The 21578-nt window shown below is 47.1% G+C and overlaps 32 non-coding genes across 32 annotated transcripts; all 32 read left to right on the top strand.

Moving 5' to 3' along the window:
* Nucleotides 1-300: 300 nt before the first annotated feature.
* Nucleotides 301-382, top strand: trnal-aag (transfer RNA leucine (anticodon AAG)). Its single transcript has one exon. It is a non-coding gene; the product is annotated as a tRNA-Leu (tRNA).
* A 396-nt stretch (nt 383-778) lies between these two features.
* On the top strand, nt 779-860 carry trnal-aag (transfer RNA leucine (anticodon AAG)). Its single transcript has one exon. It is a non-coding gene; the product is annotated as a tRNA-Leu (tRNA).
* A 391-nt stretch (nt 861-1251) lies between these two features.
* Nucleotides 1252-1332, top strand: trnal-aag (transfer RNA leucine (anticodon AAG)). Its single transcript has one exon. It is a non-coding gene; the product is annotated as a tRNA-Leu (tRNA).
* Nucleotides 1333-1723: 391 nt separating this feature from the next.
* trnal-aag (transfer RNA leucine (anticodon AAG)) lies at nt 1724-1805 on the top strand. The gene has a single exon. It is a non-coding gene; the product is annotated as a tRNA-Leu (tRNA).
* A 391-nt stretch (nt 1806-2196) lies between these two features.
* On the top strand, nt 2197-2278 carry trnal-aag (transfer RNA leucine (anticodon AAG)). Its single transcript has one exon. It is a non-coding gene; the product is annotated as a tRNA-Leu (tRNA).
* A 391-nt stretch (nt 2279-2669) lies between these two features.
* trnal-aag (transfer RNA leucine (anticodon AAG)) lies at nt 2670-2751 on the top strand. Its single transcript has one exon. It is a non-coding gene; the product is annotated as a tRNA-Leu (tRNA).
* A 396-nt stretch (nt 2752-3147) lies between these two features.
* trnal-aag (transfer RNA leucine (anticodon AAG)) lies at nt 3148-3229 on the top strand. The gene has a single exon. It is a non-coding gene; the product is annotated as a tRNA-Leu (tRNA).
* A 391-nt stretch (nt 3230-3620) lies between these two features.
* Nucleotides 3621-3702, top strand: trnal-aag (transfer RNA leucine (anticodon AAG)). The gene has a single exon. It is a non-coding gene; the product is annotated as a tRNA-Leu (tRNA).
* A 391-nt stretch (nt 3703-4093) lies between these two features.
* Nucleotides 4094-4175, top strand: trnal-aag (transfer RNA leucine (anticodon AAG)). The gene has a single exon. It is a non-coding gene; the product is annotated as a tRNA-Leu (tRNA).
* A 391-nt stretch (nt 4176-4566) lies between these two features.
* Nucleotides 4567-4648, top strand: trnal-aag (transfer RNA leucine (anticodon AAG)). Its single transcript has one exon. It is a non-coding gene; the product is annotated as a tRNA-Leu (tRNA).
* Nucleotides 4649-5044: 396 nt separating this feature from the next.
* On the top strand, nt 5045-5126 carry trnal-aag (transfer RNA leucine (anticodon AAG)). Its single transcript has one exon. It is a non-coding gene; the product is annotated as a tRNA-Leu (tRNA).
* Nucleotides 5127-5517: 391 nt separating this feature from the next.
* On the top strand, nt 5518-5599 carry trnal-aag (transfer RNA leucine (anticodon AAG)). Its single transcript has one exon. It is a non-coding gene; the product is annotated as a tRNA-Leu (tRNA).
* A 391-nt stretch (nt 5600-5990) lies between these two features.
* On the top strand, nt 5991-6072 carry trnal-aag (transfer RNA leucine (anticodon AAG)). The gene has a single exon. It is a non-coding gene; the product is annotated as a tRNA-Leu (tRNA).
* Nucleotides 6073-6940: 868 nt separating this feature from the next.
* Nucleotides 6941-7022, top strand: trnal-aag (transfer RNA leucine (anticodon AAG)). The gene has a single exon. It is a non-coding gene; the product is annotated as a tRNA-Leu (tRNA).
* A 395-nt stretch (nt 7023-7417) lies between these two features.
* Nucleotides 7418-7500, top strand: trnal-aag (transfer RNA leucine (anticodon AAG)). Its single transcript has one exon. It is a non-coding gene; the product is annotated as a tRNA-Leu (tRNA).
* Nucleotides 7501-7891: 391 nt separating this feature from the next.
* On the top strand, nt 7892-7973 carry trnal-aag (transfer RNA leucine (anticodon AAG)). Its single transcript has one exon. It is a non-coding gene; the product is annotated as a tRNA-Leu (tRNA).
* Nucleotides 7974-8369: 396 nt separating this feature from the next.
* trnal-aag (transfer RNA leucine (anticodon AAG)) lies at nt 8370-8451 on the top strand. Its single transcript has one exon. It is a non-coding gene; the product is annotated as a tRNA-Leu (tRNA).
* Nucleotides 8452-8842: 391 nt separating this feature from the next.
* On the top strand, nt 8843-8923 carry trnal-aag (transfer RNA leucine (anticodon AAG)). The gene has a single exon. It is a non-coding gene; the product is annotated as a tRNA-Leu (tRNA).
* Nucleotides 8924-10264: 1341 nt separating this feature from the next.
* On the top strand, nt 10265-10346 carry trnal-aag (transfer RNA leucine (anticodon AAG)). The gene has a single exon. It is a non-coding gene; the product is annotated as a tRNA-Leu (tRNA).
* A 396-nt stretch (nt 10347-10742) lies between these two features.
* Nucleotides 10743-10824, top strand: trnal-aag (transfer RNA leucine (anticodon AAG)). Its single transcript has one exon. It is a non-coding gene; the product is annotated as a tRNA-Leu (tRNA).
* Nucleotides 10825-11693: 869 nt separating this feature from the next.
* On the top strand, nt 11694-11775 carry trnal-aag (transfer RNA leucine (anticodon AAG)). The gene has a single exon. It is a non-coding gene; the product is annotated as a tRNA-Leu (tRNA).
* Nucleotides 11776-12170: 395 nt separating this feature from the next.
* Nucleotides 12171-12253, top strand: trnal-aag (transfer RNA leucine (anticodon AAG)). Its single transcript has one exon. It is a non-coding gene; the product is annotated as a tRNA-Leu (tRNA).
* A 391-nt stretch (nt 12254-12644) lies between these two features.
* On the top strand, nt 12645-12726 carry trnal-aag (transfer RNA leucine (anticodon AAG)). Its single transcript has one exon. It is a non-coding gene; the product is annotated as a tRNA-Leu (tRNA).
* Nucleotides 12727-13122: 396 nt separating this feature from the next.
* trnal-aag (transfer RNA leucine (anticodon AAG)) lies at nt 13123-13204 on the top strand. Its single transcript has one exon. It is a non-coding gene; the product is annotated as a tRNA-Leu (tRNA).
* A 391-nt stretch (nt 13205-13595) lies between these two features.
* trnal-aag (transfer RNA leucine (anticodon AAG)) lies at nt 13596-13676 on the top strand. Its single transcript has one exon. It is a non-coding gene; the product is annotated as a tRNA-Leu (tRNA).
* Nucleotides 13677-15017: 1341 nt separating this feature from the next.
* Nucleotides 15018-15099, top strand: trnal-aag (transfer RNA leucine (anticodon AAG)). Its single transcript has one exon. It is a non-coding gene; the product is annotated as a tRNA-Leu (tRNA).
* Nucleotides 15100-15495: 396 nt separating this feature from the next.
* On the top strand, nt 15496-15577 carry trnal-aag (transfer RNA leucine (anticodon AAG)). The gene has a single exon. It is a non-coding gene; the product is annotated as a tRNA-Leu (tRNA).
* Nucleotides 15578-15968: 391 nt separating this feature from the next.
* trnal-aag (transfer RNA leucine (anticodon AAG)) lies at nt 15969-16050 on the top strand. The gene has a single exon. It is a non-coding gene; the product is annotated as a tRNA-Leu (tRNA).
* A 391-nt stretch (nt 16051-16441) lies between these two features.
* Nucleotides 16442-16522, top strand: trnal-aag (transfer RNA leucine (anticodon AAG)). Its single transcript has one exon. It is a non-coding gene; the product is annotated as a tRNA-Leu (tRNA).
* Nucleotides 16523-17384: 862 nt separating this feature from the next.
* Nucleotides 17385-17467, top strand: trnal-aag (transfer RNA leucine (anticodon AAG)). Its single transcript has one exon. It is a non-coding gene; the product is annotated as a tRNA-Leu (tRNA).
* An 874-nt stretch (nt 17468-18341) lies between these two features.
* Nucleotides 18342-18423, top strand: trnal-aag (transfer RNA leucine (anticodon AAG)). Its single transcript has one exon. It is a non-coding gene; the product is annotated as a tRNA-Leu (tRNA).
* Nucleotides 18424-20248: 1825 nt separating this feature from the next.
* trnal-aag (transfer RNA leucine (anticodon AAG)) lies at nt 20249-20330 on the top strand. The gene has a single exon. It is a non-coding gene; the product is annotated as a tRNA-Leu (tRNA).
* The last annotated feature ends 1248 nt before the right edge of the window (nt 20331-21578 follow it).

Genomic DNA, 21578 nt, shown 5'->3' on the forward strand with positions numbered 1-21578 from the left:
CAAGTCGGTGCTGAAAGCCTGTCATGGCCTCTGCTCCTTTCTTACAGATGCACCGTGTTGAAGCAGGGACACCAATAGTTTACAATCACAGTGAAGTTACTTCAAAACAGGGAAATCACTTGAATAAAATAACAGTGGAAAGCAATTAGTAGGCAAAAGGATGGAAACAGACAGATTTACTCATTGAAAAGGGCTTAGTGTGGTAGCGTTGCATCTACTTCTGGAAGGTGGAATGCGAAAAAAGGAATGGAAAGAAACTTTTCCACCGGTCGTAGCCAGCCGGAGAGTGTAGTCACACAGGGTAGCATGGCCGAGCGGTCCAAGGCGCTGGATTAAGGCTCCGGTCTCTTCGGGGGCATGGGTTCGAATCCCACTGCTGCCAGTACAACTTTTTGGAAGACTGCTGTGGCTGCGCAAAGTGATGCTGCATGAACGTCCAAATTCAGCCACTTTTACATTCCTTGCTTTCTAGCCAAGTCGGTGCTGAAAGCCTGTCACAGCCTCTGCTCCTTTTTTACAGATGCACCGTGTTGAAGCAGGGACACCAATAGTTTACAATCACAGTGAAGTTACTTCAAAACAGGAAATTCACTTGAATAAAATAAAATAACATTGGAAAGCATTTAGTAGGCAAAAGGATGGAAACAGCCAGATTTACTCATTGAAAAGGGCTTAGTGTGGTAGCGTTGCTTCTACTTCCGGAAGGTGGAAGGCGAAAAAAGTAATGGAAAGAAACTTTTCCACCAGTGGTAGCGAGCCGGAGAGCGTAGGCACACAGGGTAGCATGGCCGAGCGGTCCAAGGCGCTGGATTAAGGCTCCAGTCTCTTCGGGGGCGTGGGTTCGAATCCCACTGCTGCCAGTACATCTTTTTAGAAGACTGCTGTGGCTGCGCAAAGTGATGCTGCATGAACGTCCAAATTCAGCTGCTTTTACATTCCTTGCTTTTTAGCCAAGTCGGTGCTGAAAGCCTGTCACGGCCTCTGCTCCTTTCTTACAGATGCACCGTGTTGAAGCAGGGACACCAATAGTTTACAATCACAGTGAAGTTACTTCAAAACAGGGAAATCACTTGAATAAAATAACAGTGGAAAGCAATTAGTAGGCAAAAGGATGGAAACAGCCAGATTTACTCATTGAAAAGGGCTTAGTGTGGTAGCGTTGCTTCTACTTCCGGAAGGTGGAAGGCGAAAAAAGGAATGGAAAGAAACTTTTCCACCGGTCGTAGCGAGCCGGAGAGCGTAGGCACACAGGGTAGCATGGCCGAGCGGTCCAAGGCGCTGGATTAAGGCTCCAGTCTCTTCGGGGTGTGGGTTCGAATCCCACCGCTGCCAGTACATAATTTTGGAAGACTGCTCTGGATTCGCAAAGTGATGCTGCATGAACGTCCAAATTCAGCCGCTTTTACATTCCTTGCTTTTTAGCCAAGTCGGTGCTGAAAGCCTGTCATGGCCTCTGCTCCTTTCTTACAGATGCACCGTGTTGAAGCAGGGGCACCAATAGTTTACAATCACAGTGAAGTTACTTCAAAACAGGAAAATCACTTGAATAAAATAACAGTGGAAAGCAATAAGTAGGCAAAAGTATGGAAACAGCCAGTTTTACTCATTGAAAAGGGCTTAGTGTGGTAGCGTTGCTTCTACTTCCGGAAGGTGGAAGGCGAAAAAAGGAATGGAAAGAAACTTTTCCACCGGTCGTAGCGAGCCGGAGAGCATAAGCACACAGGGTAGCATGGCCGAGCGGTCCAAGGCGCTGGATTAAGGCTCCAGTCTCTTTGGGGGCGTGGGTTCGAATCCCACCGCTGCCAGTACATCTTTTTGAAAGACTGCTCTGGCTTCGCAAAGTGATGCTGCATGAACGTCCAAATTCAGCCGCTTTTACATTCCTTGCTTTTTAGCCAAGTCGGTGCTGAAAGCCTGTCATGGCCTCTGCTCCTTTCTTACAGATGCACCGTGTTGAAGCAGGGGCACCAATAGTTTACAATCACAGTGAAGTTACTTCAAAACAGGAAAATCACTTGAATAAAATAACAGTGGAAAGCAATAAGTAGGCAAAAGGATGGAAACAGCCAGTTTTACTCATTGAAAAGGGCTTAGTGTGGTAGCGTTGCTTCTACTTCCGGAAGGTGGAAGGCGAAAAAAGGAATGGAAAGAAACTTTTCCACCGGTCGTAGCGAGCCGGATAGCGTATGTACACAGGGTAGCGTGGCCGAGCGGTCCAAGGTGCTGGATTAAGGCTCCAGTCTCTTTAGGGGCGTGGGTTCGAATCCCACCACTGCCAGTTCATCTTTTGGTAGACTGCTGTGGCTGCGCAAAGTGATGCTGCATGAACGTCCAATTTCAGCCGCTTTTACATTCCTGGCTTTTTAGCCAAGTCGGTGTTGAAAGCCTGTCACGGCCTCTGCTCCTTTCTTACAGATGCACCGTGTTGAAGCAGGGACACCAATAGTTTTACAATCACAGTGAAGTTACTTCAAAACAGGAAAATCACTTGAATAAAATAACAGTGAAAAGCAATTAGTAGGCAAAAGGATGGAAACAGACAGATTTACTCATTGAAAAGGGCTTAGTGTGGTAGCGTTGCTTCTACTTCTGGAAGGTGGAAGGCAAAAAAAGGAATGGAAAGAAACTTTTCCACCGGTCGTAGCCAGCCGGAGAGTGTAGTCACACAGGGTAGCATGGCCGAGCGGTCCAAGGCGCTGGATTAAGGCTCCGGTCTCTTCGGGGGCATGGGTTCGAATCCCACTGCTGCCAGTACATCTTTTTGGAAGACTGCTGTGGCTGCGCAAAGTGATGCTGCATGAACGTCCAAATTCAGCCACTTTTACATTCCTTGCTTTCTAGCCAAGTCGGTGCTGAAAGCCTGTCACAGCCTCTGCTCCTTTTTTACAGATGCACCGTGTTGAAGCAGGGACACCAATAGTTTACAATCACAGTGAAGTTACTTCAAAACAGGAAATTCACTTGAATAAAATAAAATAACATTGGAAAGCATTTAGTAGGCAAAAGGATGGAAACAGCCAGATTTACTCATTGAAAAGGGCTTAGTGTGGTAGCGTTGCTTCTACTTCCGGAAGGTGGAAGGCGAAAAAAGTAATGGAAAGAAACTTTTCCACCAGTGGTAGCGAGCCGGAGAGCGTAGGCACACAGGGTAGCATGGCCGAGCGGTCCAAGGCGCTGGATTAAGGCTCCAGTCTCTTCGGGGGCGTGGGTTCGAATCCCACTGCTGCCAGTACATCTTTTTAGAAGACTGCTGTGGCTGCGCAAAGTGATGCTGCATGAACGTCCAAATTCAGCTGCTTTTACATTCCTTGCTTTTTAGCCAAGTCGGTGCTGAAAGCCTGTCATGGCCTCTGCTCCTTTCTTACAGATGCACCGTGTTGAAGCAGGGGCACCAATAGTTTACAATCACAGTGAAGTTACTTCAAAACAGGAAAATCACTTGAATAAAATAACAGTGGAAAGCAATAAGTAGAAAAAAGGATGGAAACAGCCAGTTTTACTCATTGAAAAGGGCTTAGTGTGGTAGCGTTGCTTCTACTTCCGGAAGGTGGAAGGCGAAAAAAGGAATGGAAAGAAACTTTTCCACCGGTCGTAGCGAGCCGGAGAGCATAAGCACACAGGGTAGCATGGCCGAGCGGTCCAAGGCGCTGGATTAAGGCTCCAGTCTCTTTGGGGGCGTGGGTTCGAATCCCACCGCTGCCAGTACATCTTTTTGAAAGACTGCTCTGGCTTCGCAAAGTGATGCTGCATGAACGTCCAAATTCAGCCGCTTTTACATTCCTTGCTTTTTAGCCAAGTCGGTGCTGAAAGCCTGTCATGGCCTCTGCTCCTTTCTTACAGATGCACCGTGTTGAAGCAGGGGCACCAATAGTTTACAATCACAGTGAAGTTACTTCAAAACAGGAAAATCACTTGAATAAAATAACAGTGGAAAGCAATAAGTAGGCAAAAGGATGGAAACAGCCAGTTTTACTCATTGAAAAGGGCTTAGTGTGGTAGCGTTGCTTCTACTTCCGGAAGGTGGAAGGCGAAAAAAGGAATGAAAAGAAACTTTTCCACCGGTCGTAGCGAGCCGGAAAGCGTATGTACACAGGGTAGCGTGGCCGAGCGGTCCAAGGTGCTGGATTAAGGCTCCAGTCTCTTTAGGGGCGTGGGTTCGAATCCCACCACTGCCAGTTCATCTTTTGGTAGACTGCTGTGGCTGCGCAAAGTGATGCTGCATGAACGTCCAATTTCAGCCGCTTTTACATTCCTGGCTTTTTAGCCAAGTCGGTGTTGAAAGCCTGTCACGGCCTCTGCTCCTTTCTTACAGATGCACCGTGTTGAAGCAGGGACACCAATAGTTTTACAATCACAGTGAAGTTACTTCAAAACAGGAAAATCACTTGAATAAAATAACAGTGAAAAGCAATTAGTAGGCAAAAGGATGGAAACAGACAGATTTACTCATTGAAAAGGGCTTAGTGTGGTAGCGTTGCTTCTACTTCTGGAAGGTGGAAGGCAAAAAAAGGAATGGAAAGAAACTTTTCCACCGGTCGTAGCCAGCCGGAGAGTGTAGTCACACAGGGTAGCATGGCCGAGCGGTCCAAGGCGCTGGATTAAGGCTCCGGTCTCTTCGGGGGCATGGGTTCGAATCCCACTGCTGCCAGTACATCTTTTTGGAAGACTGCTGTGGCTGCGCAAAGTGATGCTGCATGAACGTCCAAATTCAGCCACTTTTACATTCCTTGCTTTCTAGCCAAGTCGGTGCTGAAAGCCTGTCACAGCCTCTGCTCCTTTTTTACAGATGCACCGTGTTGAAGCAGGGACACCAATAGTTTACAATCACAGTGAAGTTACTTCAAAACAGGAAATTCACTTGAATAAAATAAAATAACATTGGAAAGCATTTAGTAGGCAAAAGGATGGAAACAGCCAGATTTACTCATTGAAAAGGGCTTAGTGTGGTAGCGTTGCTTCTACTTCCGGAAGGTGGAAGGCGAAAAAAGTAATGGAAAGAAACTTTTCCACCAGTGGTAGCGAGCCGGAGAGCGTAGGCACACAGGGTAGCATGGCCGAGCGGTCCAAGGCGCTGGATTAAGGCTCCAGTCTCTTCGGGGGCGTGGGTTCGAATCCCACTGCTGCCAGTACATCTTTTTAGAAGACTGCTGTGGCTGCGCAAAGTGATGCTGCATGAACGTCCAAATTCAGCTGCTTTTACATTCCTTGCTTTTTAGCCAAGTCGGTGCTGAAAGCCTGTCATGGCCTCTGCTCCTTTCTTACAGATGCACCGTGTTGAAGCAGGGGCACCAATAGTTTACAATCACAGTGAAGTTACTTCAAAACAGGAAAATCACTTGAATAAAATAACAGTGGAAAGCAATAAGTAGGCAAAAGGATGGAAACAGCCAGTTTTACTCATTGAAAAGGGCTTAGTGTGGTAGCGTTGCTTCTACTTCCGGAAGGTGGAAGGCGAAAAAAGGAATGGAAAGAAACTTTTCCACCGGTCGTAGCGAGCCGGAGAGCATAAGCACACAGGGTAGCATGGCCGAGCGGTCCAAGGCGCTGGATTAAGGCTCCAGTCTCTTTGGGGGCGTGGGTTCGAATCCCACCGCTGCCAGTACATCTTTTTGAAAGACTGCTCTGGCTTCGCAAAGTGATGCTGCATGAACGTCCAAATTCAGCCGCTTTTACATTCCTTGCTTTTTAGCCAAGTCGGTGCTGAAAGCCTGTCATGGCCTCTGCTCCTTTCTTACAGATGCACCGTGTTGAAGCAGGGGCACCAATAGTTTACAATCACAGTGAAGTTACTTCAAAACAGGAAAATCACTTGAATAAAATAACAGTGGAAAGCAATAAGTAGGCAAAAGGATGGAAACAGCCAGTTTTACTCATTGAAAAGGGCTTAGTGTGGTAGCGTTGCTTCTACTTCCGGAAGGTGGAAGGCGAAAAAAGGAATGAAAAGAAACTTTTCCACCGGTCGTAGCGAGCCGGAAAGCGTATGTACACAGGGTAGCGTGGCCGAGCGGTCCAAGGTGCTGGATTAAGGCTCCAGTCTCTTTAGGGGCGTGGGTTCGAATCCCACCACTGCCAGTTCATCTTTTGGTAGACTGCTGTGGCTGCGCAAAGTGATGCTGCATGAACGTCCAATTTCAGCCGCTTTTACATTCCTGGCTTTTTAGCCAAGTCGGTGTTGAAAGCCTGTCACGGCCTCTGCTCCTTTCTTACAGATGCACCGTGTTGAAGCAGGGACACCAATAGTTTACAATCACAGTGAAGTTACTTCAAAACAGGAAAATCACTTGAATAAAATAAAATAACATTGGAAAGCATTTAGTTGGCAAAAGGATGGAAACAGCCAGATTTACTCATTGAAAAGGGCTTAGTGTGTTAGCATTGCTTCTACTTCCGGAAGGTGGAAGGCGAAAAAAGTAATGGAAAGAAACTTTTTCACCGGTCGTAGCGAGCCGGAGAGCATAGGCACACAGGTTAGCATGGCAGAGCGGTCCAAGGCGCTGGATTAAGGCTCCAGTCTCTTCGGGGGAGTGGGTTCGAATCCCACTGTTGCCATTACATCTTTTTGGAAGACTGCTGTGGCTGCGCAAAGTGATGCTGCATGAACGTCCAAATTCAGCCGCTTTTACATTCCTTGCTTTTTTGCCAAGTCGGTGCTGAAAGCCTGTCACAGCCTCTGCTCCTTTCTTACAGATGCAACGTGTTGAAGCAGGGACACCAATAGTTTACAATCACAGTGAAGTTACTTCAAAACAGGGAAATCACTTGAATAAAATAACAGTGGAAAGCAATTAGTAGGCAAAAGGATGGAAACAGCCAGATTTACTCATTGAAAAGGGCTTAGTGTGGTAGCGTTGCTTCTACTTCCGGAAGGTGGAAGGCGAAAAAAGGAATGGAAAGAAACTTCTCCACCGGTCGTAGTGAGCCGGAGAGCGTAGGCACACAAGGTAGCATGGCCGAGCGGTCCAAGGCGCTGGATTAAGGCTCCAGTCTCTTCGGGGGCGTGGGTTCGAATCCCACTGCTGCCAGTACATCTTTTTGGAAGACTGCTGTGGCTGCGCAAAGTGATGCTGCATGAACGTCCAAATTCAGCCGCTTTTACATTCCTTGCTTTTTAGCCAAGTCGGTGCTGAAAGCCTGTCACGGCCTCTGCTCCTTTCTTACAGATGCACCGTGTTGAAGCAGGGACACCAATAGTTTACAATCACAGTGAAGTTACTTCAAAACAGGGAAATCACTTGAATACAATAAAATAACATTGGAAAGCATTTAGTAGGCAAAAGGATGGAAACAGCCAGATTTACTCATTGAAAAGAGCTTAGTGTGTTAGCATTGCTTCTACTTCCGGAAGGTGGAAGGCGAAAAAAGTAATGGAAAGAAACTTTTTCACCGGTCGTAGCGAGCCGGAGAGCATAGGCACACAGGTTAGCATGGCCGAGCGGTCCAAGGCGCTGGATTAAGGCTCCAGTCTCTTCGGGGGCGTGGGTTCGAATCCCACTGTTGCCATTACATCTTTTTGGAAGACTGCTGTGGCTGCGCAAAGTGATGCTGCATGAACGTCCAAATTCAGCCGCTTTTACATTCCTTGCTTTTTTGCCAAGTCGGTGCTGAAAGCCTGTCACAGCCTCTGCTCCTTTCTTACAGATGCAACGTGTTGAAGCAGGGACACCAATAGTTTACAATCACAGTGAAGTTACTTCAAAACAGGGAAATCACTTGAATAAAATAACAGTGGAAAGCAATTAGTAGGCAAAAGGATGGAAACAGCCAGATTTACTCATTGAAAAGGCCTTAGTGTGGTAGCGTTGCTTCTACTTCCGGAAGGTGGAAGGCGAAAAAAGGAATGGAAAGAAACTTCTCCACCGGTCGTAGTGAGCCGGAGAGCGTAGGCACACAAGGTAGCATGGCCGAGCGGTCCAAGGCGCTGGATTAAGGCTCCAGTCTCTTCGGGGGCGTGGGTTCGAATCCCACTGCTGCCAGTACATCTTTTTGGAAGACTGCTGTGGCTGCGCAAAGTGATGCTGCATGAACGTCCAAATTCAGCCGCTTTTACATTCCTTGCTTTTTAGCCAAGTCGGTGCTGAAAGCCTGTCACGGCCTCTGCTCCTTTCTTACAGATGCACCGTGTTGAAGCAGGGACACCAATAGTTTACAATCACAGTGAAGTTACTTCAAAACAGGAAAATCACTTGAATACAATAAAATAACATTGGAAAGCATTTAGTAGGCAAAAGGATGGAAACAGCCAGATTTACTCATTGAAAAGGGCTTAGTGTGGTAGCGTTGCTTCTACTTCCGGAAGGTGGAAGGCGAAAAAAGTAATGGAAAGAAACTTTTCCACCAGTGGTAGCGAGCCGGAGAGCGTAGGCACACAGGGTAGCATGGCCGAGCGGTCCAAGGCGCTGGATTAAGGCTCCAGTCTCTTCGGGGGCGTGGGTTCGAATCCCACTGCTGCCAGTACATCTTTTTAGAAGACTGCTGTGGCTGCGCAAAGTGATGCTGCATGAACGTCCAAATTCAGCTGCTTTTACATTCCTTGCTTTTTAGCCAAGTCGGTTCTGAAAGCCTGTCACGGCCTCCGCTCCTTTCTTACAGATGCACCGTGTTGAAGCAGGGACACCAATAGTTTACAATCACAGTGAAGTTACTTCAAAACAGGGAAATCACTTGAATAAAATAACAGTGGAAAGCAATTAGTAGGCAAAAGGATGGAAACAGCCAGATTTACTCATTGAAAAGGGCTTAGTGTGGTAGCGTTGCTTCTACTTCCGGAAGGTGGAAGGCGAAAAAAGGAATGGAAAGAAACTTTTCCACCGGTCGTAGCGAGCCGGAGAGCGTAGGCACACAGGGTAGCATGGCCGAGCGGTCCAAGGCGCTGGATTAAGGCTCCAGTCTCTTCGGGGTGTGGGTTCGAATCCCACCGCTGCCAGTACATAATTTTGGAAGACTGCTCTGGATTCGCAAAGTGATGCTGCATGAACGTCCAAATTCAGCCGCTTTTACATTCCTTGCTTTTTAGCCAAGTCGGTGCTGAAAGCCTGTCATGGCCTCTGCTCCTTTCTTACAGATGCACCGTGTTGAAGCAGGGGCACCAATAGTTTACAATCACAGTGAAGTTACTTCAAAACAGGAAAATCACTTGAATAAAATAACAGTGGAAAGCAATAAGTAGGCAAAAGGATGGAAACAGCCAGTTTTACTCATTGAAAAGGGCTTAGTGTGGTAGCGTTGCTTCTACTTCCGGAAGGTGGAAGGCGAAAAAAGGAATGGAAAGAAACTTTTCCACCGGTCGTAGCCAGCCGGAGAGTGTAGTCACACAGGGTAGCATGGCCGAGCGGTCCAAGGCGCTGGATTAAGGCTCCAGTCTCTTCGGGGAGTCGTTTCGAATCCCACTGCCACCAGTACATCTTTTTGGAAGACTGCTGTGGCTGCACAAAGTGATGCTGCATGAACGTCCAAATTCAGCCGCTTTTACATTCCTTGCTTTTTAGCCAAGTCGGTGCTGAAAGCCTGTCACGGCCTCTGCTCCTTTCTTACAGATGCACCGTGTTGAAGCAGGGACACCAATAGTTTACAATCACAGTGAAGTTACTTCAAAACAGGAAAATCACTTAAATAAAATAACAGTGGAAAGCAATTAGTAGGCAAAAGGATGGAAACAGCCAGATTTACTCATTGAAAAGGGCTTAGTGTGGTAGCGTTGCTTCTACTTCCGGAAGGTGGAAGGCGAAAAAAGGAATGGAAAGCGACTTTTCCACCGGTCGTAGCGAGCTGGAGAGCGCAGGTACACAGGGTAGCGTGGCCGAGCGGTCCAAGGCGCTGGATTAAGGCTCCAATCTCTTCGGGGGCATAGGTTCGAATCCCACCGCTGCAGGTAGATAATTTTGGAAGACTGCTGTGGCTGCGCAAAGTGATGCTGCATGAATGTCCAAATTCAGCCGCTTTTACATTCCTTGCTTTCTAGCCAAGTCGGTGCTGAAAGCCTGTCACAGCCTCTGCTCCTTTTTTACAGATGCACCGTGTTGAAGCAGGGACACCAATAATTTGCAATCACAGTGAAGTTACTTCAAAACAGGAAAATCACTTGAATAAAATAAAATAATATTGGAAAGCATTTAGTAGGCAAAAGGATGGAAACAGCCAGATTTACTCATTGAAAAGGGCTTAGTGTGGTAGCGTTGCTTCTACTTCCGGAAGGTGGAAGGCGAAAAAAGGAATGGAAAGAAACTTTTCCACTGGTGGTAGCGAGCCGGAGAGTGTAGGCACACAGGGTAGCATGGCCGAGCGGTCCAAGGCGCTGGATTAAGGCTCCAGTCTCTTCGGGGGCGTGGGTTCGAATCCCACTGCTGCCAGTACATCTTTTTAGAAGACTGCTGTGGCTGCGCAAAGTGATGCTGCATGAACGTCCAAATTCAGCCGCTTTTACATTCCTTGCTTTTTAGCCAAGTCGGTGCTGAAAGCCTGTCATGGCTTCTGCTCCTTTTTTACAGATGCACCGTGTTGAAGCAGGGACACCAATAGTTTACAATCACAGTGAAGTTACTTCAAAACAGGAAAATCACTTGAATAAAATAAAATAACATTGGAAAGCATTTAGTAGGCAAAAGGATGGAAACAGCCAGATTTACTCATTGAAAAGGGCTTAGTGTGGTAGCGTTGCTTCTACTTCTGGAAGGTGGAAGGCGAAAAAAGTAATGGAAAGAAACTTTTCCACCAGTGGTAGCGAGCCGGAGAGCGTAGGCACACAGGGTAGCATGGCCGAGCGGTCCAAGGCACTGGATTAAGGCTCCAGTCTCTTCGGGGGCGTGGGTTCGAATCCCACTGCTGCCAGTACATCTTTTTAGAAGACTGCTGTGGCTGCGCAAAGTGATGCTGCATGAACGTCCAAATTCAGCTGCTTTTACATTCCTTGCTTTTTAGCCAAGTCGGTGCTGAAAGCCTGTCACGGCCTCTGCTCCTTTCTTACAGATGCACCGTGTTGAAGCAGGGACACCAATAGTTTACAATCACAGTGAAGTTACTTCAAAACAGGAAAATCACTTGAATAAAATAAAATAACATTGGAAAGCATTTAGTTGGCAAAAGGATGGAAACAGCCAGATTTACTCATTGAAAAGGGCTTAGTGTGTTAGCATTGCTTCTACTTCCGGAAGGTGGAAGGCGAAAAAAGTAATGGAAAGAAACTTTTTCACCGGTCGTAGCGAGCCGGAGAGCATAGGCACACAGGTTAGCATGGCAGAGCGGTCCAAGGCGCTGGATTAAGGCTCCAGTCTCTTCGGGGGAGTGGGTTCGAATCCCACTGTTGCCATTACATCTTTTTGGAAGACTGCTGTGGCTGCGCAAAGTGATGCTGCATGAACGTCCAAATTCAGCCGCTTTTACATTCCTTGCTTTTTTGCCAAGTCGGTGCTGAAAGCCTGTCACAGCCTCTGCTCCTTTCTTACAGATGCAACGTGTTGAAGCAGGGACACCAATAGTTTACAATCACAGTGAAGTTACTTCAAAACAGGGAAATCACTTGAATAAAATAACAGTGGAAAGCAATTAGTAGGCAAAAGGATGGAAACAGCCAGATTTACTCATTGAAAAGGGCTTAGTGTGGTAGCGTTGCTTCTACTTCCGGAAGGTGGAAGGCGAAAAAAGGAATGGAAAGAAACTTCTCCACCGGTCGTAGTGAGCCGGAGAGCGTAGGCACACAAGGTAGCATGGCCGAGCGGTCCAAGGCGCTGGATTAAGGCTCCAGTCTCTTCGGGGGCGTGGGTTCGAATCCCACTGCTGCCAGTACATCTTTTTGGAAGACTGCTGTGGCTGCGCAAAGTGATGCTGCATGAACGTCCAAATTCAGCCGCTTTTACATTCCTTGCTTTTTAGCCAAGTCGGTGCTGAAAGCCTGTCACGGCCTCTGCTCCTTTCTTACAGATGCACCGTGTTGAAGCAGGGACACCAATAGTTTACAATCACAGTGAAGTTACTTCAAAACAGGGAAATCACTTGAATACAATAAAATAACATTGGAAAGCATTTAGTAGGCAAAAGGATGGAAACAGCCAGATTTACTCATTGAAAAGAGCTTAGTGTGTTAGCATTGCTTCTACTTCCGGAAGGTGGAAGGCGAAAAAAGTAATGGAAAGAAACTTTTTCACCGGTCGTAGCGAGCCGGAGAGCATAGGCACACAGGTTAGCATGGCCGAGCGGTCCAAGGCGCTGGATTAAGGCTCCAGTCTCTTCGGGGGCGTGGGTTCGAATCCCACTGTTGCCATTACATCTTTTTGGAAGACTGCTGTGGCTGCGCAAAGTGATGCTGCATGAACGTCCAAATTCAGCCGCTTTTACATTCCTTGCTTTTTTGCCAAGTCGGTGCTGAAAGCCTGTCACAGCCTCTGCTCCTTTCTTACAGATGCAACGTGTTGAAGCAGGGACACCAATAGTTTACAATCACAGTGAAGTTACTTCAAAACAGGGAAATCACTTGAATAAAATAACAGTGGAAAGCAATTAGTAGGCAAAAGGATGGAAACAGCCAGATTTACTCATTGAAAAGGCCTTAGTGTGGTAGCGTTGCTTCTACTTCCGGAAGGTGGAAGGCGAAAAAAGGAATGGAAAGAAACTTCTCCACCGGTCGTAGTGAGCCGGAGAGCGTAGGCACACAAGGTAGCATGGCCGAGCGGTCCAAGGCGCTGGATTAAGGCTCCAGTCTCTTCGGGGGCGTGGGTTCGAATCCCACTGCTGCCAGTACATCTTTTTGGAAGACTGCTGTGGCTGCGCAAAGTGATGCTGCATGAACGTCCAAATTCAGCCGCTTTTACATTCCTTGCTTTTTAGCCAAGTCGGTGCTGAAAGCCTGTCACGGCCTCTGCTCCTTTCTTACAGATGCACCGTGTTGAAGCAGGGACACCAATAGTTTACAATCACAGTGAAGTTACTTCAAAACAGGAAAATCACTTGAATACAATAAAATAACATTGGAAAGCATTTAGTAGGCAAAAGGATGGAAACAGCCAGATTTACTCATTGAAAAGGGCTTAGTGTGGTAGCGTTGCTTCTACTTCCGGAAGGTGGAAGGCGAAAAAAGTAATGGAAAGAAACTTTTCCACCAGTGGTAGCGAGCCGGAGAGCGTAGGCACACAGGGTAGCATGGCCGAGCGGTCCAAGGCGCTGGATTAAGGCTCCAGTCTCTTCGGGGGCGTGGGTTCGAATCCCACTGCTGCCAGTACATCTTTTTAGAAGACTGCTGTGGCTGCGCAAAGTGATGCTGCATGAACGTCCAAATTCAGCTGCTTTTACATTCCTTGCTTTTTAGCCAAGTCGGTTCTGAAAGCCTGTCACGGCCTCCGCTCCTTTCTTACAGATGCACCGTGTTGAAGCAGGGACACCAATAGTTTACAATCACAGTGAAGTTACTTCAAAACAGGGAAATCACTTGAATAAAATAACAGTGGAAAGCAATTAGTAGGCAAAAGGATGGAAACAGCCAGATTTACTCATTGAAAAGGGCTTAGTGTGGTAGCGTTGCTTCTACTTCCGGAAGGTGGAAGGCGAAAAAAGGAATGGAAAGAAACTTTTCCACCGGTCGTAGCGAGCCGGAGAGCGTAGGCACACAGGGTAGCATGGCCGAGCGGTCCAAGGCGCTGGATTAAGGCTCCAGTCTCTTCGGGGTGTGGGTTCGAATCCCACCGCTGCCAGTACATAATTTTGGAAGACTGCTCTGGATTCGCAAAGTGATGCTGCATGAACGTCCAAATTCAGCCGCTTTTACATTCCTTGCTTTTTAGCCAAGTCGGTGCTGAAAGCCTGTCATGGCCTCTGCTCCTTTCTTACAGATGCACCGTGTTGAAGCAGGGGCACCAATAGTTTACAATCACAGTGAAGTTACTTCAAAACAGGAAAATCACTTGAATAAAATAACAGTGGAAAGCAATAAGTAGGCAAAAGGATGGAAACAGCCAGTTTTACTCATTGAAAAGGGCTTAGTGTGGTAGCGTTGCTTCTACTTCCGGAAGGTGGAAGGCGAAAAAAGGAATGGAAAGAAACTTTTCCACCGGTCGTAGCCAGCCGGAGAGTGTAGTCACACAGGGTAGCATGGCCGAGCGGTCCAAGGCGCTGGATTAAGGCTCCAGTCTCTTCGGGGAGTCGTTTCGAATCCCACTGCCACCAGTACATCTTTTTGGAAGACTGCTGTGGCTGCACAAAGTGATGCTGCATGAACGTCCAAATTCAGCCGCTTTTACATTCCTTGCTTTTTAGCCAAGTCGGTGCTGAAAGCCTGTCACGGCCTCTGCTCCTTTCTTACAGATGCACCGTGTTGAAGCAGGGACACCAATAGTTTACAATCACAGTGAAGTTACTTCAAAACAGGAAAATCACTTAAATAAAATAACAGTGGAAAGCAATTAGTAGGCAAAAGGATGGAAACAGCCAGATTTACTCATTGAAAAGGGCTTAGTGTGGTAGCGTTGCTTCTACTTCCGGAAGGTGGAAGGCGAAAAAAGGAATGGAAAGCGACTTTTCCACCGGTCGTAGCGAGCTGGAGAGCGCAGGTACACAGGGTAGCGTGGCCGAGCGGTCCAAGGCGCTGGATTAAGGCTCCAATCTCTTCGGGGGCATAGGTTCGAATCCCACCGCTGCAGGTAGATAATTTTGGAAGACTGCTGTGGCTGCGCAAAGTGATGCTGCATGAATGTCCAAATTCAGCCGCTTTTACATTCCTTGCTTTCTAGCCAAGTCGGTGCTGAAAGCCTGTCACAGCCTCTGCTCCTTTTTTACAGATGCACCGTGTTGAAGCAGGGACACCAATAATTTGCAATCACAGTGAAGTTACTTCAAAACAGGAAAATCACTTGAATAAAATAAAATAATATTGGAAAGCATTTAGTAGGCAAAAGGATGGAAACAGCCAGATTTACTCATTGAAAAGGGCTTAGTGTGGTAGCGTTGCTTCTACTTCCGGAAGGTGGAAGGCGAAAAAAGGAATGGAAAGAAACTTTTCCACTGGTGGTAGCGAGCCGGAGAGTGTAGGCACACAGGGTAGCATGGCCGAGCGGTCCAAGGCGCTGGATTAAGGCTCCAGTCTCTTCGGGGGCGTGGGTTCGAATCCCACTGCTGCCAGTACATCTTTTTAGAAGACTGCTGTGGCTGCGCAAAGTGATGCTGCATGAACGTCCAAATTCAGCCGCTTTTACATTCCTTGCTTTTTAGCCAAGTCGGTGCTGAAAGCCTGTCATGGCTTCTGCTCCTTTTTTACAGATGCACCGTGTTGAAGCAGGGACACCAATAGTTTACAATCACAGTGAAGTTACTTCAAAACAGGAAAATCACTTGAATAAAATAAAATAACATTGGAAAGCATTTAGTAGGCAAAAGGATGGAAACAGCCAGATTTACTCATTGAAAAGGGCTTAGTGTGGTAGCGTTGCTTCTACTTCTGGAAGGTGGAAGGCGAAAAAAGTAATGGAAAGAAACTTTTCCACCAGTGGTAGCGAGCCGGAGAGCGTAGGCACACAGGGTAGCATGGCCGAGCGGTCCAAGGCACTGGATTAAGGCTCCAGTCTCTTCGGGGGCGTGGGTTCGAATCCCACTGCTGCCAGTACATCTTTTTAGAAGACTGCTGTGGCTGCGCAAAGTGATGCTGCATGAACGTCCAAATTCAGCTGCTTTTACATTCCTTGCTTTTTAGCCAAGTCGGTGCTGAAAGCCTGTCACGGCCTCTGCTCCTTTCTTACAGATGCACCGTGTTGAAGCAGGGACACCAATAGTTTACAATCACAGTGAAGTTACTTCAAAACAGGGAAATCACTTGAATAAAATAACAGTGGAAAGCAATTAGTAGGCAAAAGGATGGAAACAGCCAGATTTACTCATTGAAAAGGGCTTAGTGTGGTAGCGTTGCTTCTACTTCCGGAAGGTGGAAGGCGAAAAAAGGAATGGAAAGAAACTTCTCCACCGGTCGTAGTGAGCCGGAGAGCGTAGGCACACAAGGTAGCATGGCCGAGCGGTCCAAGGTGCTGGATTAAGGCTCCAGTCTCTTCGGGGGCGTGGGTTCGAATCCCACTGCTGCCAGTACATCTTTTTGGAAGACTGCTGTGGCTGCGCAAAGTGATGCTGCATGAACGTCCAAATTCAGCCGCTTTTACATTCCTTGCTTTTTAGCCAAGTCGGTGCTGAAAGCCTGTCACGGCCTCTGCTCCTTTCTTACAGATGCACCGTGTTGAAGCAGGGACACCAATAGTTTACAATCACAGTGAAGTTACTTCAAAACAGGGAAATCACTTGAATAAAATAACAGTGGAAAGCAATTAGTAGGCAAAAGGATGGAAACAGCCAGATTTACTCATTGAAAAGGGCTTAGTGTGGTAGCGTTGCTTCTACTTCCGGAAGGTGGAAGGCGAAAAAAGGAATGGAAAGAAACTTTTCCACCGGTCGTAGCGAGCCGGAGAGCGTAGGCACACAGGGTAGCATGGCCGAGCGGTCCAAGGCGCTGGATTAAGGCTCCAGTCTCTTCGGGGTGTGGGTTCGAATCCCACCGCTGCCAGTACATAATTTTGGAAGACTGCTCTGGATTCGCAAAGTGATGCTGCATGAACGTCCAAATTCAGCCGCTTTTACATTCCTTGCTTTTTAGCCAAGTCGGTGCTGAAAGCCTGTCATGGCCTCTGCTCCTTTCTTACAGATGCACCGTGTTGAAGCAGGGGCACCAATAGTTTACAATCACAGTGAAGTTACTTCAAAACAGGAAAATCACTTGAATAAAATAACAGTGGAAAGCAATAAGTAGGCAAAAGGATGGAAACAGCCAGTTTTACTCATTGAAAAGGGCTTAGTGTGGTAGCGTTGCTTCTACTTCCGGAAGGTGGAAGGCGAAAAAAGGAATGGAAAGAAACTTTTCCACCGGTCGTAGCCAGCCGGAGAGTGTAGTCACACAGGGTAGCATGGCCGAGCGGTCCAAGGCGCTGGATTAAGGCTCCAGTCTCTTCGGGGAGTCGTTTCGAATCCCACTGCCACCAGTACATCTTTTTGGAAGACTGCTGTGGCTGCACAAAGTGATGCTGCATGAACGTCCAAATTCAGCCGCTTTTACATTCCTTGCTTTTTAGCCAAGTCGGTGCTGAAAGCCTGTCACGGCCTCTGCTCCTTTCTTACAGATGCACCGTGTTGAAGCAGGGACACCAATAGATTACAATCACAGTGAAGTTACTTCAAAACAGGGAAATCACTTGAATAAAATAACAGTGGAAAGCAATTAGTAGGCAAAAGGATGGAAACAGCCAGATTTACTCATTGAAAAGGGCTTAGTGTGGTAGCGTTGCTTCTACTTCCGGAAGGTGGAAGGCGAAAAAAGTAATGGAAAGAAACTTTTCCACCAGTCGTAGCGAGCCAGAGAGCATAGGCACACAGGTTAGCATGGCCGAGCGGTTCAAGGCGCTGGATTAAGGCTCCAGTCTCTTCGGGGGCGTGGGTTCGAATCCCACTGTTGCCTGTACATCTTTTTGGAAGACTGCTGTGGCTGCGCAAAGTGATGCTGCATGAACGTCCAAAATCAGCCGCTTTTACATTCTTTGCTTTTTAGCCAAGTCGGTGCTGAAAGCCTGTCACGGCCTCTGCTCCTTTCTTACAGATGCACCGTGTTGAAGCAGGGACACCAATAGTTTACAATCACAGTGAAGTTACTTCAAAACAGGAAAATCACTTGAATAAAATAAAATAACATTGGAAAGCATTTAGTAGGCAAAAGGATGGAAACAGCCAGATTTACTCATTGAAAAGGGCTTAGTGTGGTAGCGTTGCTTCTACTTCCGGAAGGTGGAAGGCGAAAAAAGGAATGGAAAGAAACTTTTCCACCTGTTGTAGCCAGCCGGGGAGCGTAGGCACACAGGGTAGCATGGCCGAGCGGTCCAAGGCGCTGGATTAAGGCTTAAGGCTCTTCGGGTGTGTAGGTTCGAATCCCACTGCTGCAGGTAGATAATTTTGGAAGACTGCTGTGGCTGCGCAAAGTGATGCTGCATGAATGTCCAAATTCAGCCGCTTTTACATTCCTTGCTTTCTAGCCAAGTCGGTGCTGAAAGCCTGTCACAGCCTCTGCTCCTTTTTTACAGATGCACCGTGTTGAAGCAGGGACACCAATAATTTACAATCACAGTGAAGTTACTTCAAAACAGGAAAATCAATTGAATAAAATAAAATAATATTGGAAAGCATTTAGTAGGCAAAAGGATGGAAACAGCCAGATTTACTCATTGAAAAGGGCTTAGTGTGGTAGCGTTGCTTCTACTTCCGGAAGGTGGAAGGCGAAAAAAGGAATGGAAAGAAACTTTTCCACCAGTGGTAGCGAGCCGGAGAGCGTAGGCACACAGGGTAGCATGGCCGAGCGGTCCAAGGCGCTGGATTAAGGCTCCAGTCTCTTCGGGGGCGTGGGTTCGAATCCCACTGCTGCCAGTACATCTTTTTAGAAGACTGCTGTGGCTGCGCAAAGTGATGCTGCATGAACGTCCAAATTCAGCCGCTTTTACATTCCTTGCTTTTTAGCCAAGTCGGTGCTGAAAGCCTGTCACGGCCTCTGCTCCTTTCTTACAGATGTACCGTGTTGAAGCAGGGACACCAATAGATTACAATCACAGTGAAGTTACTTCAAAACAGGGAAATCACTTGAATAAAATAACAGTGGAAAGCAATTAGTAGGCAAAAGGATGGAAACAGCCAGATTTACTCATTGAAAAGGGCTTTGTGTGGTAGCGTTGCTTCTACTTCCGGAAGGTGGAAGGCGAAAAAAAGAATGGAAAGAAACTTTTCCACCGGTCGTAGCCAGCCGGAGAGCGTAGGCACACAGGCTAGCATGGCCGAGCGGTCCAAGGCGCTGGATTAAGGCTCCAGTCTCTTCGGGGGCGTAGGTGTGAATCCCACCGCTGCAGGTAGATAATTTTGGAAGACTGCTGTGGCTGCGCAAAGTGATGCTGCATGAATGTCCAAATTCAGCCGCTTTTACATTCCTTGCTTTTTAGCCAAGTCGGTGCTGAAAGCCTGTCATGGCCTCTGCTCCTTTCTTACAGATGCACCGTGTTGAAGCAGGGACACCAATAGTTTACAATCACAGTGAAGTTACTTCAAAACAGGAAAATCACTTGAATAAAATAAAATAACATTGGAAAGCATTTAGTAGGCAAAAGGATGGAAACAGCCAGATTTACTCATTGAAAAGCGCTTAGTGTGGTAGCGTTGCTTCTACTTCCGGAAGGTGGAAGGCGAAAAAAGTAATGGAAAGAAACTTTTCCACAGGTCGTAGCGTGCCGGAGAGCATAGACACACAGGTTAGCATGGCCGAGCGGTCCAAGGCGCTGGATTAAGGCTCCAGTCTCTTCGGGGGAGTGGGTTCGAATCCCACTGTTGCCAGTACATCTTTTTGGAAGACTGCTGTGGCTGCGCAAAGTGATGCTGCATGAGCGTCCAAAATCAGCCGCTTTTACATTCTTTGCTTTTTAGCCAAGTCGGTGCTGAAAGCCTGTCACGGCCTCTGCTCCTTTCTTACAGATGCACCGTGTTGAAGCAGGGACACTAATAGTTTACAATCACAGTGAAGTTACTTCAAAACAGGAAAATCACTTGAATAAAATAAAATAACATTGGAAAGCATTTAGTAGGCAAAAGGATGGAAACAGCCAGATTTACTCATTGAAAAGGGCTTTGTGTGGTAGCGTTGCTTCTACTTCCGGAAGGTGGAAGGCGAAAAAAAGAATGGAAAGAAACTTTTCCACCGGTCGTAGCCAGCCGGAGAGCGTAGGCACACAGGCTAGCATGGCCGAGCGGTCCAAGGCGCTGGATTAAGGCTCCAGTCTCTTCGGGGGCGTAGGTTTGAATCCCACCGCTGCAGGTAGATAATTTTGGAAGACTCCTGTGGCTGCGCAAAGTGATGCTGCATGAATGTCCAAATTCAGCCGCTTTTACATTCCTTGCTTTCTAGCCAAGTCGGTGCTGAAAGCCTGTCACAGCCTCTGCTCCTTTTTTACAGATGCACCGTGTTGAAGCAGGGACACCAATAATTTACAATCACAGTGAAGTTACTTCAAAACAGGAAAATCACTTGAATAAAATAAAATAATATTGGAAAGCATTTATTAGGTAAAAGGATGGAAACAGCCAGATTTACTCATTGAAATGGGCTTAGTGTGGTAGCGTTGCTTCTACTTCCGGAAGGTGGAAGGCGAAAAAAGGAATGGAAAGAAACTTTTCCACCGGTGGTAGCGACCCGGAGAGCGTAGGCACACAGGGTAGCATGGCCGAGCGGTCCAAGGCGCTGGATTAAGGCTCCAGTCTCTTCGGTGGCGTGGGTTCGAATCCCACTGCTGCCAGTACATCTTTTGGAAGACTGCTGTGGCTGCGCAAAGTGATGCTGCATGAACGTCCAAATTCAGCCGCTTTTACATTCCTTGCTTTTTTGCCAAGTCGGTGCTGAAAGCCTGTCACGGCCTCTGCTCCTTTCTTACAGATGCAACGTGTTGAAGCAGGGACACCAATAGTTTACAATCACAGTGAAGTTACTTCAAAACAGGAAAATCACTTGAATAAAATAACATTGGAAAGCATTTAGTAGGCAAAATAATGGAAACAGACAGTTTTACTCATTGAAAAGGGCTTAGTGTGGTAGCGTTGCCTCTATTTCCGGAAGGTGGAAGGCGAAAAAAGGAATGGAAAGAAACTTTTCCACCGGTAGTAGCCAGCCGGAGAGCGTAGGCACACAGGGTAGCATGGCCGAGCGGTCCAAGGCGCTGGATTAAGGCTCCAGTCTCTTTGGGGGCGTAGGTTCGAATCCCACCGCTGCAGGTAGATAATTTTGGAAGACTGCTTTGGCTGCGCAAAGTGATGCTGCATGAATGTCCAAATTCAGCCGCTTTTACATTCCTTGCTTTCTAGCCAAGTCGGTGCTGAAAGCCTGTCACAGCCTCTGCTCCTTTCTTACAGATGCACCGTGTTGAAGCAGGGACACTAATAGTTTACAATCACAGTGAAGTTACTTCAAAACAGGAAAATCACTTGAATAAAATAAAATAACATTGGAAAGCATTTAGTAGGCAAAAGGATGGAAACAGCCAGATTTACTCATTGAAAAGGGCTTTGTGTGGTAGCGTTGCTTCTACTTCCGGAAGGTGGAAGGCGAAAAAAAGAATGGAAAGAAACTTTTCCACCGGTCGTAGCCAGCCGGAGAGCGTAGGCACACAGGCTAGCATGGCCGAGCGGTCCAAGGCGCTGGATTAAGGCTCCAGTCTCTTCGGGGGCGTAGGTTTGAATCCCACCGCTGCAGGTAGATAATTTTGGAAGACTGCTGTGGCTGCGCAAAGTGATGCTGCATGAATGTCCAAATTCAGCCGCTTTTACATTCCTTGCTTTCTAGCCAAGTCGGTGCTGAAAGCCTGTCACAGCCTCTGCTCCTTTTTTACAGATGCACCGTGTTGAAGCAGGGACACCAATAATTTACAATCACAGTGAAGTTACTTCAAAACAGGAAAATCACTTGAATAAAATAAAATAATATTGGAAAGCATTTATTAGGTAAAAGGATGGAAACAGCCAGATTTACTCATTGAAATGGGCTTAGTGTG

The sequence above is a fragment of the Carassius carassius genome, chromosome 1 (genome assembly GCF_963082965.1).
Source record: "Carassius carassius chromosome 1, fCarCar2.1, whole genome shotgun sequence".
Taxonomy (NCBI): domain Eukaryota; kingdom Metazoa; phylum Chordata; class Actinopteri; order Cypriniformes; family Cyprinidae; genus Carassius; species Carassius carassius.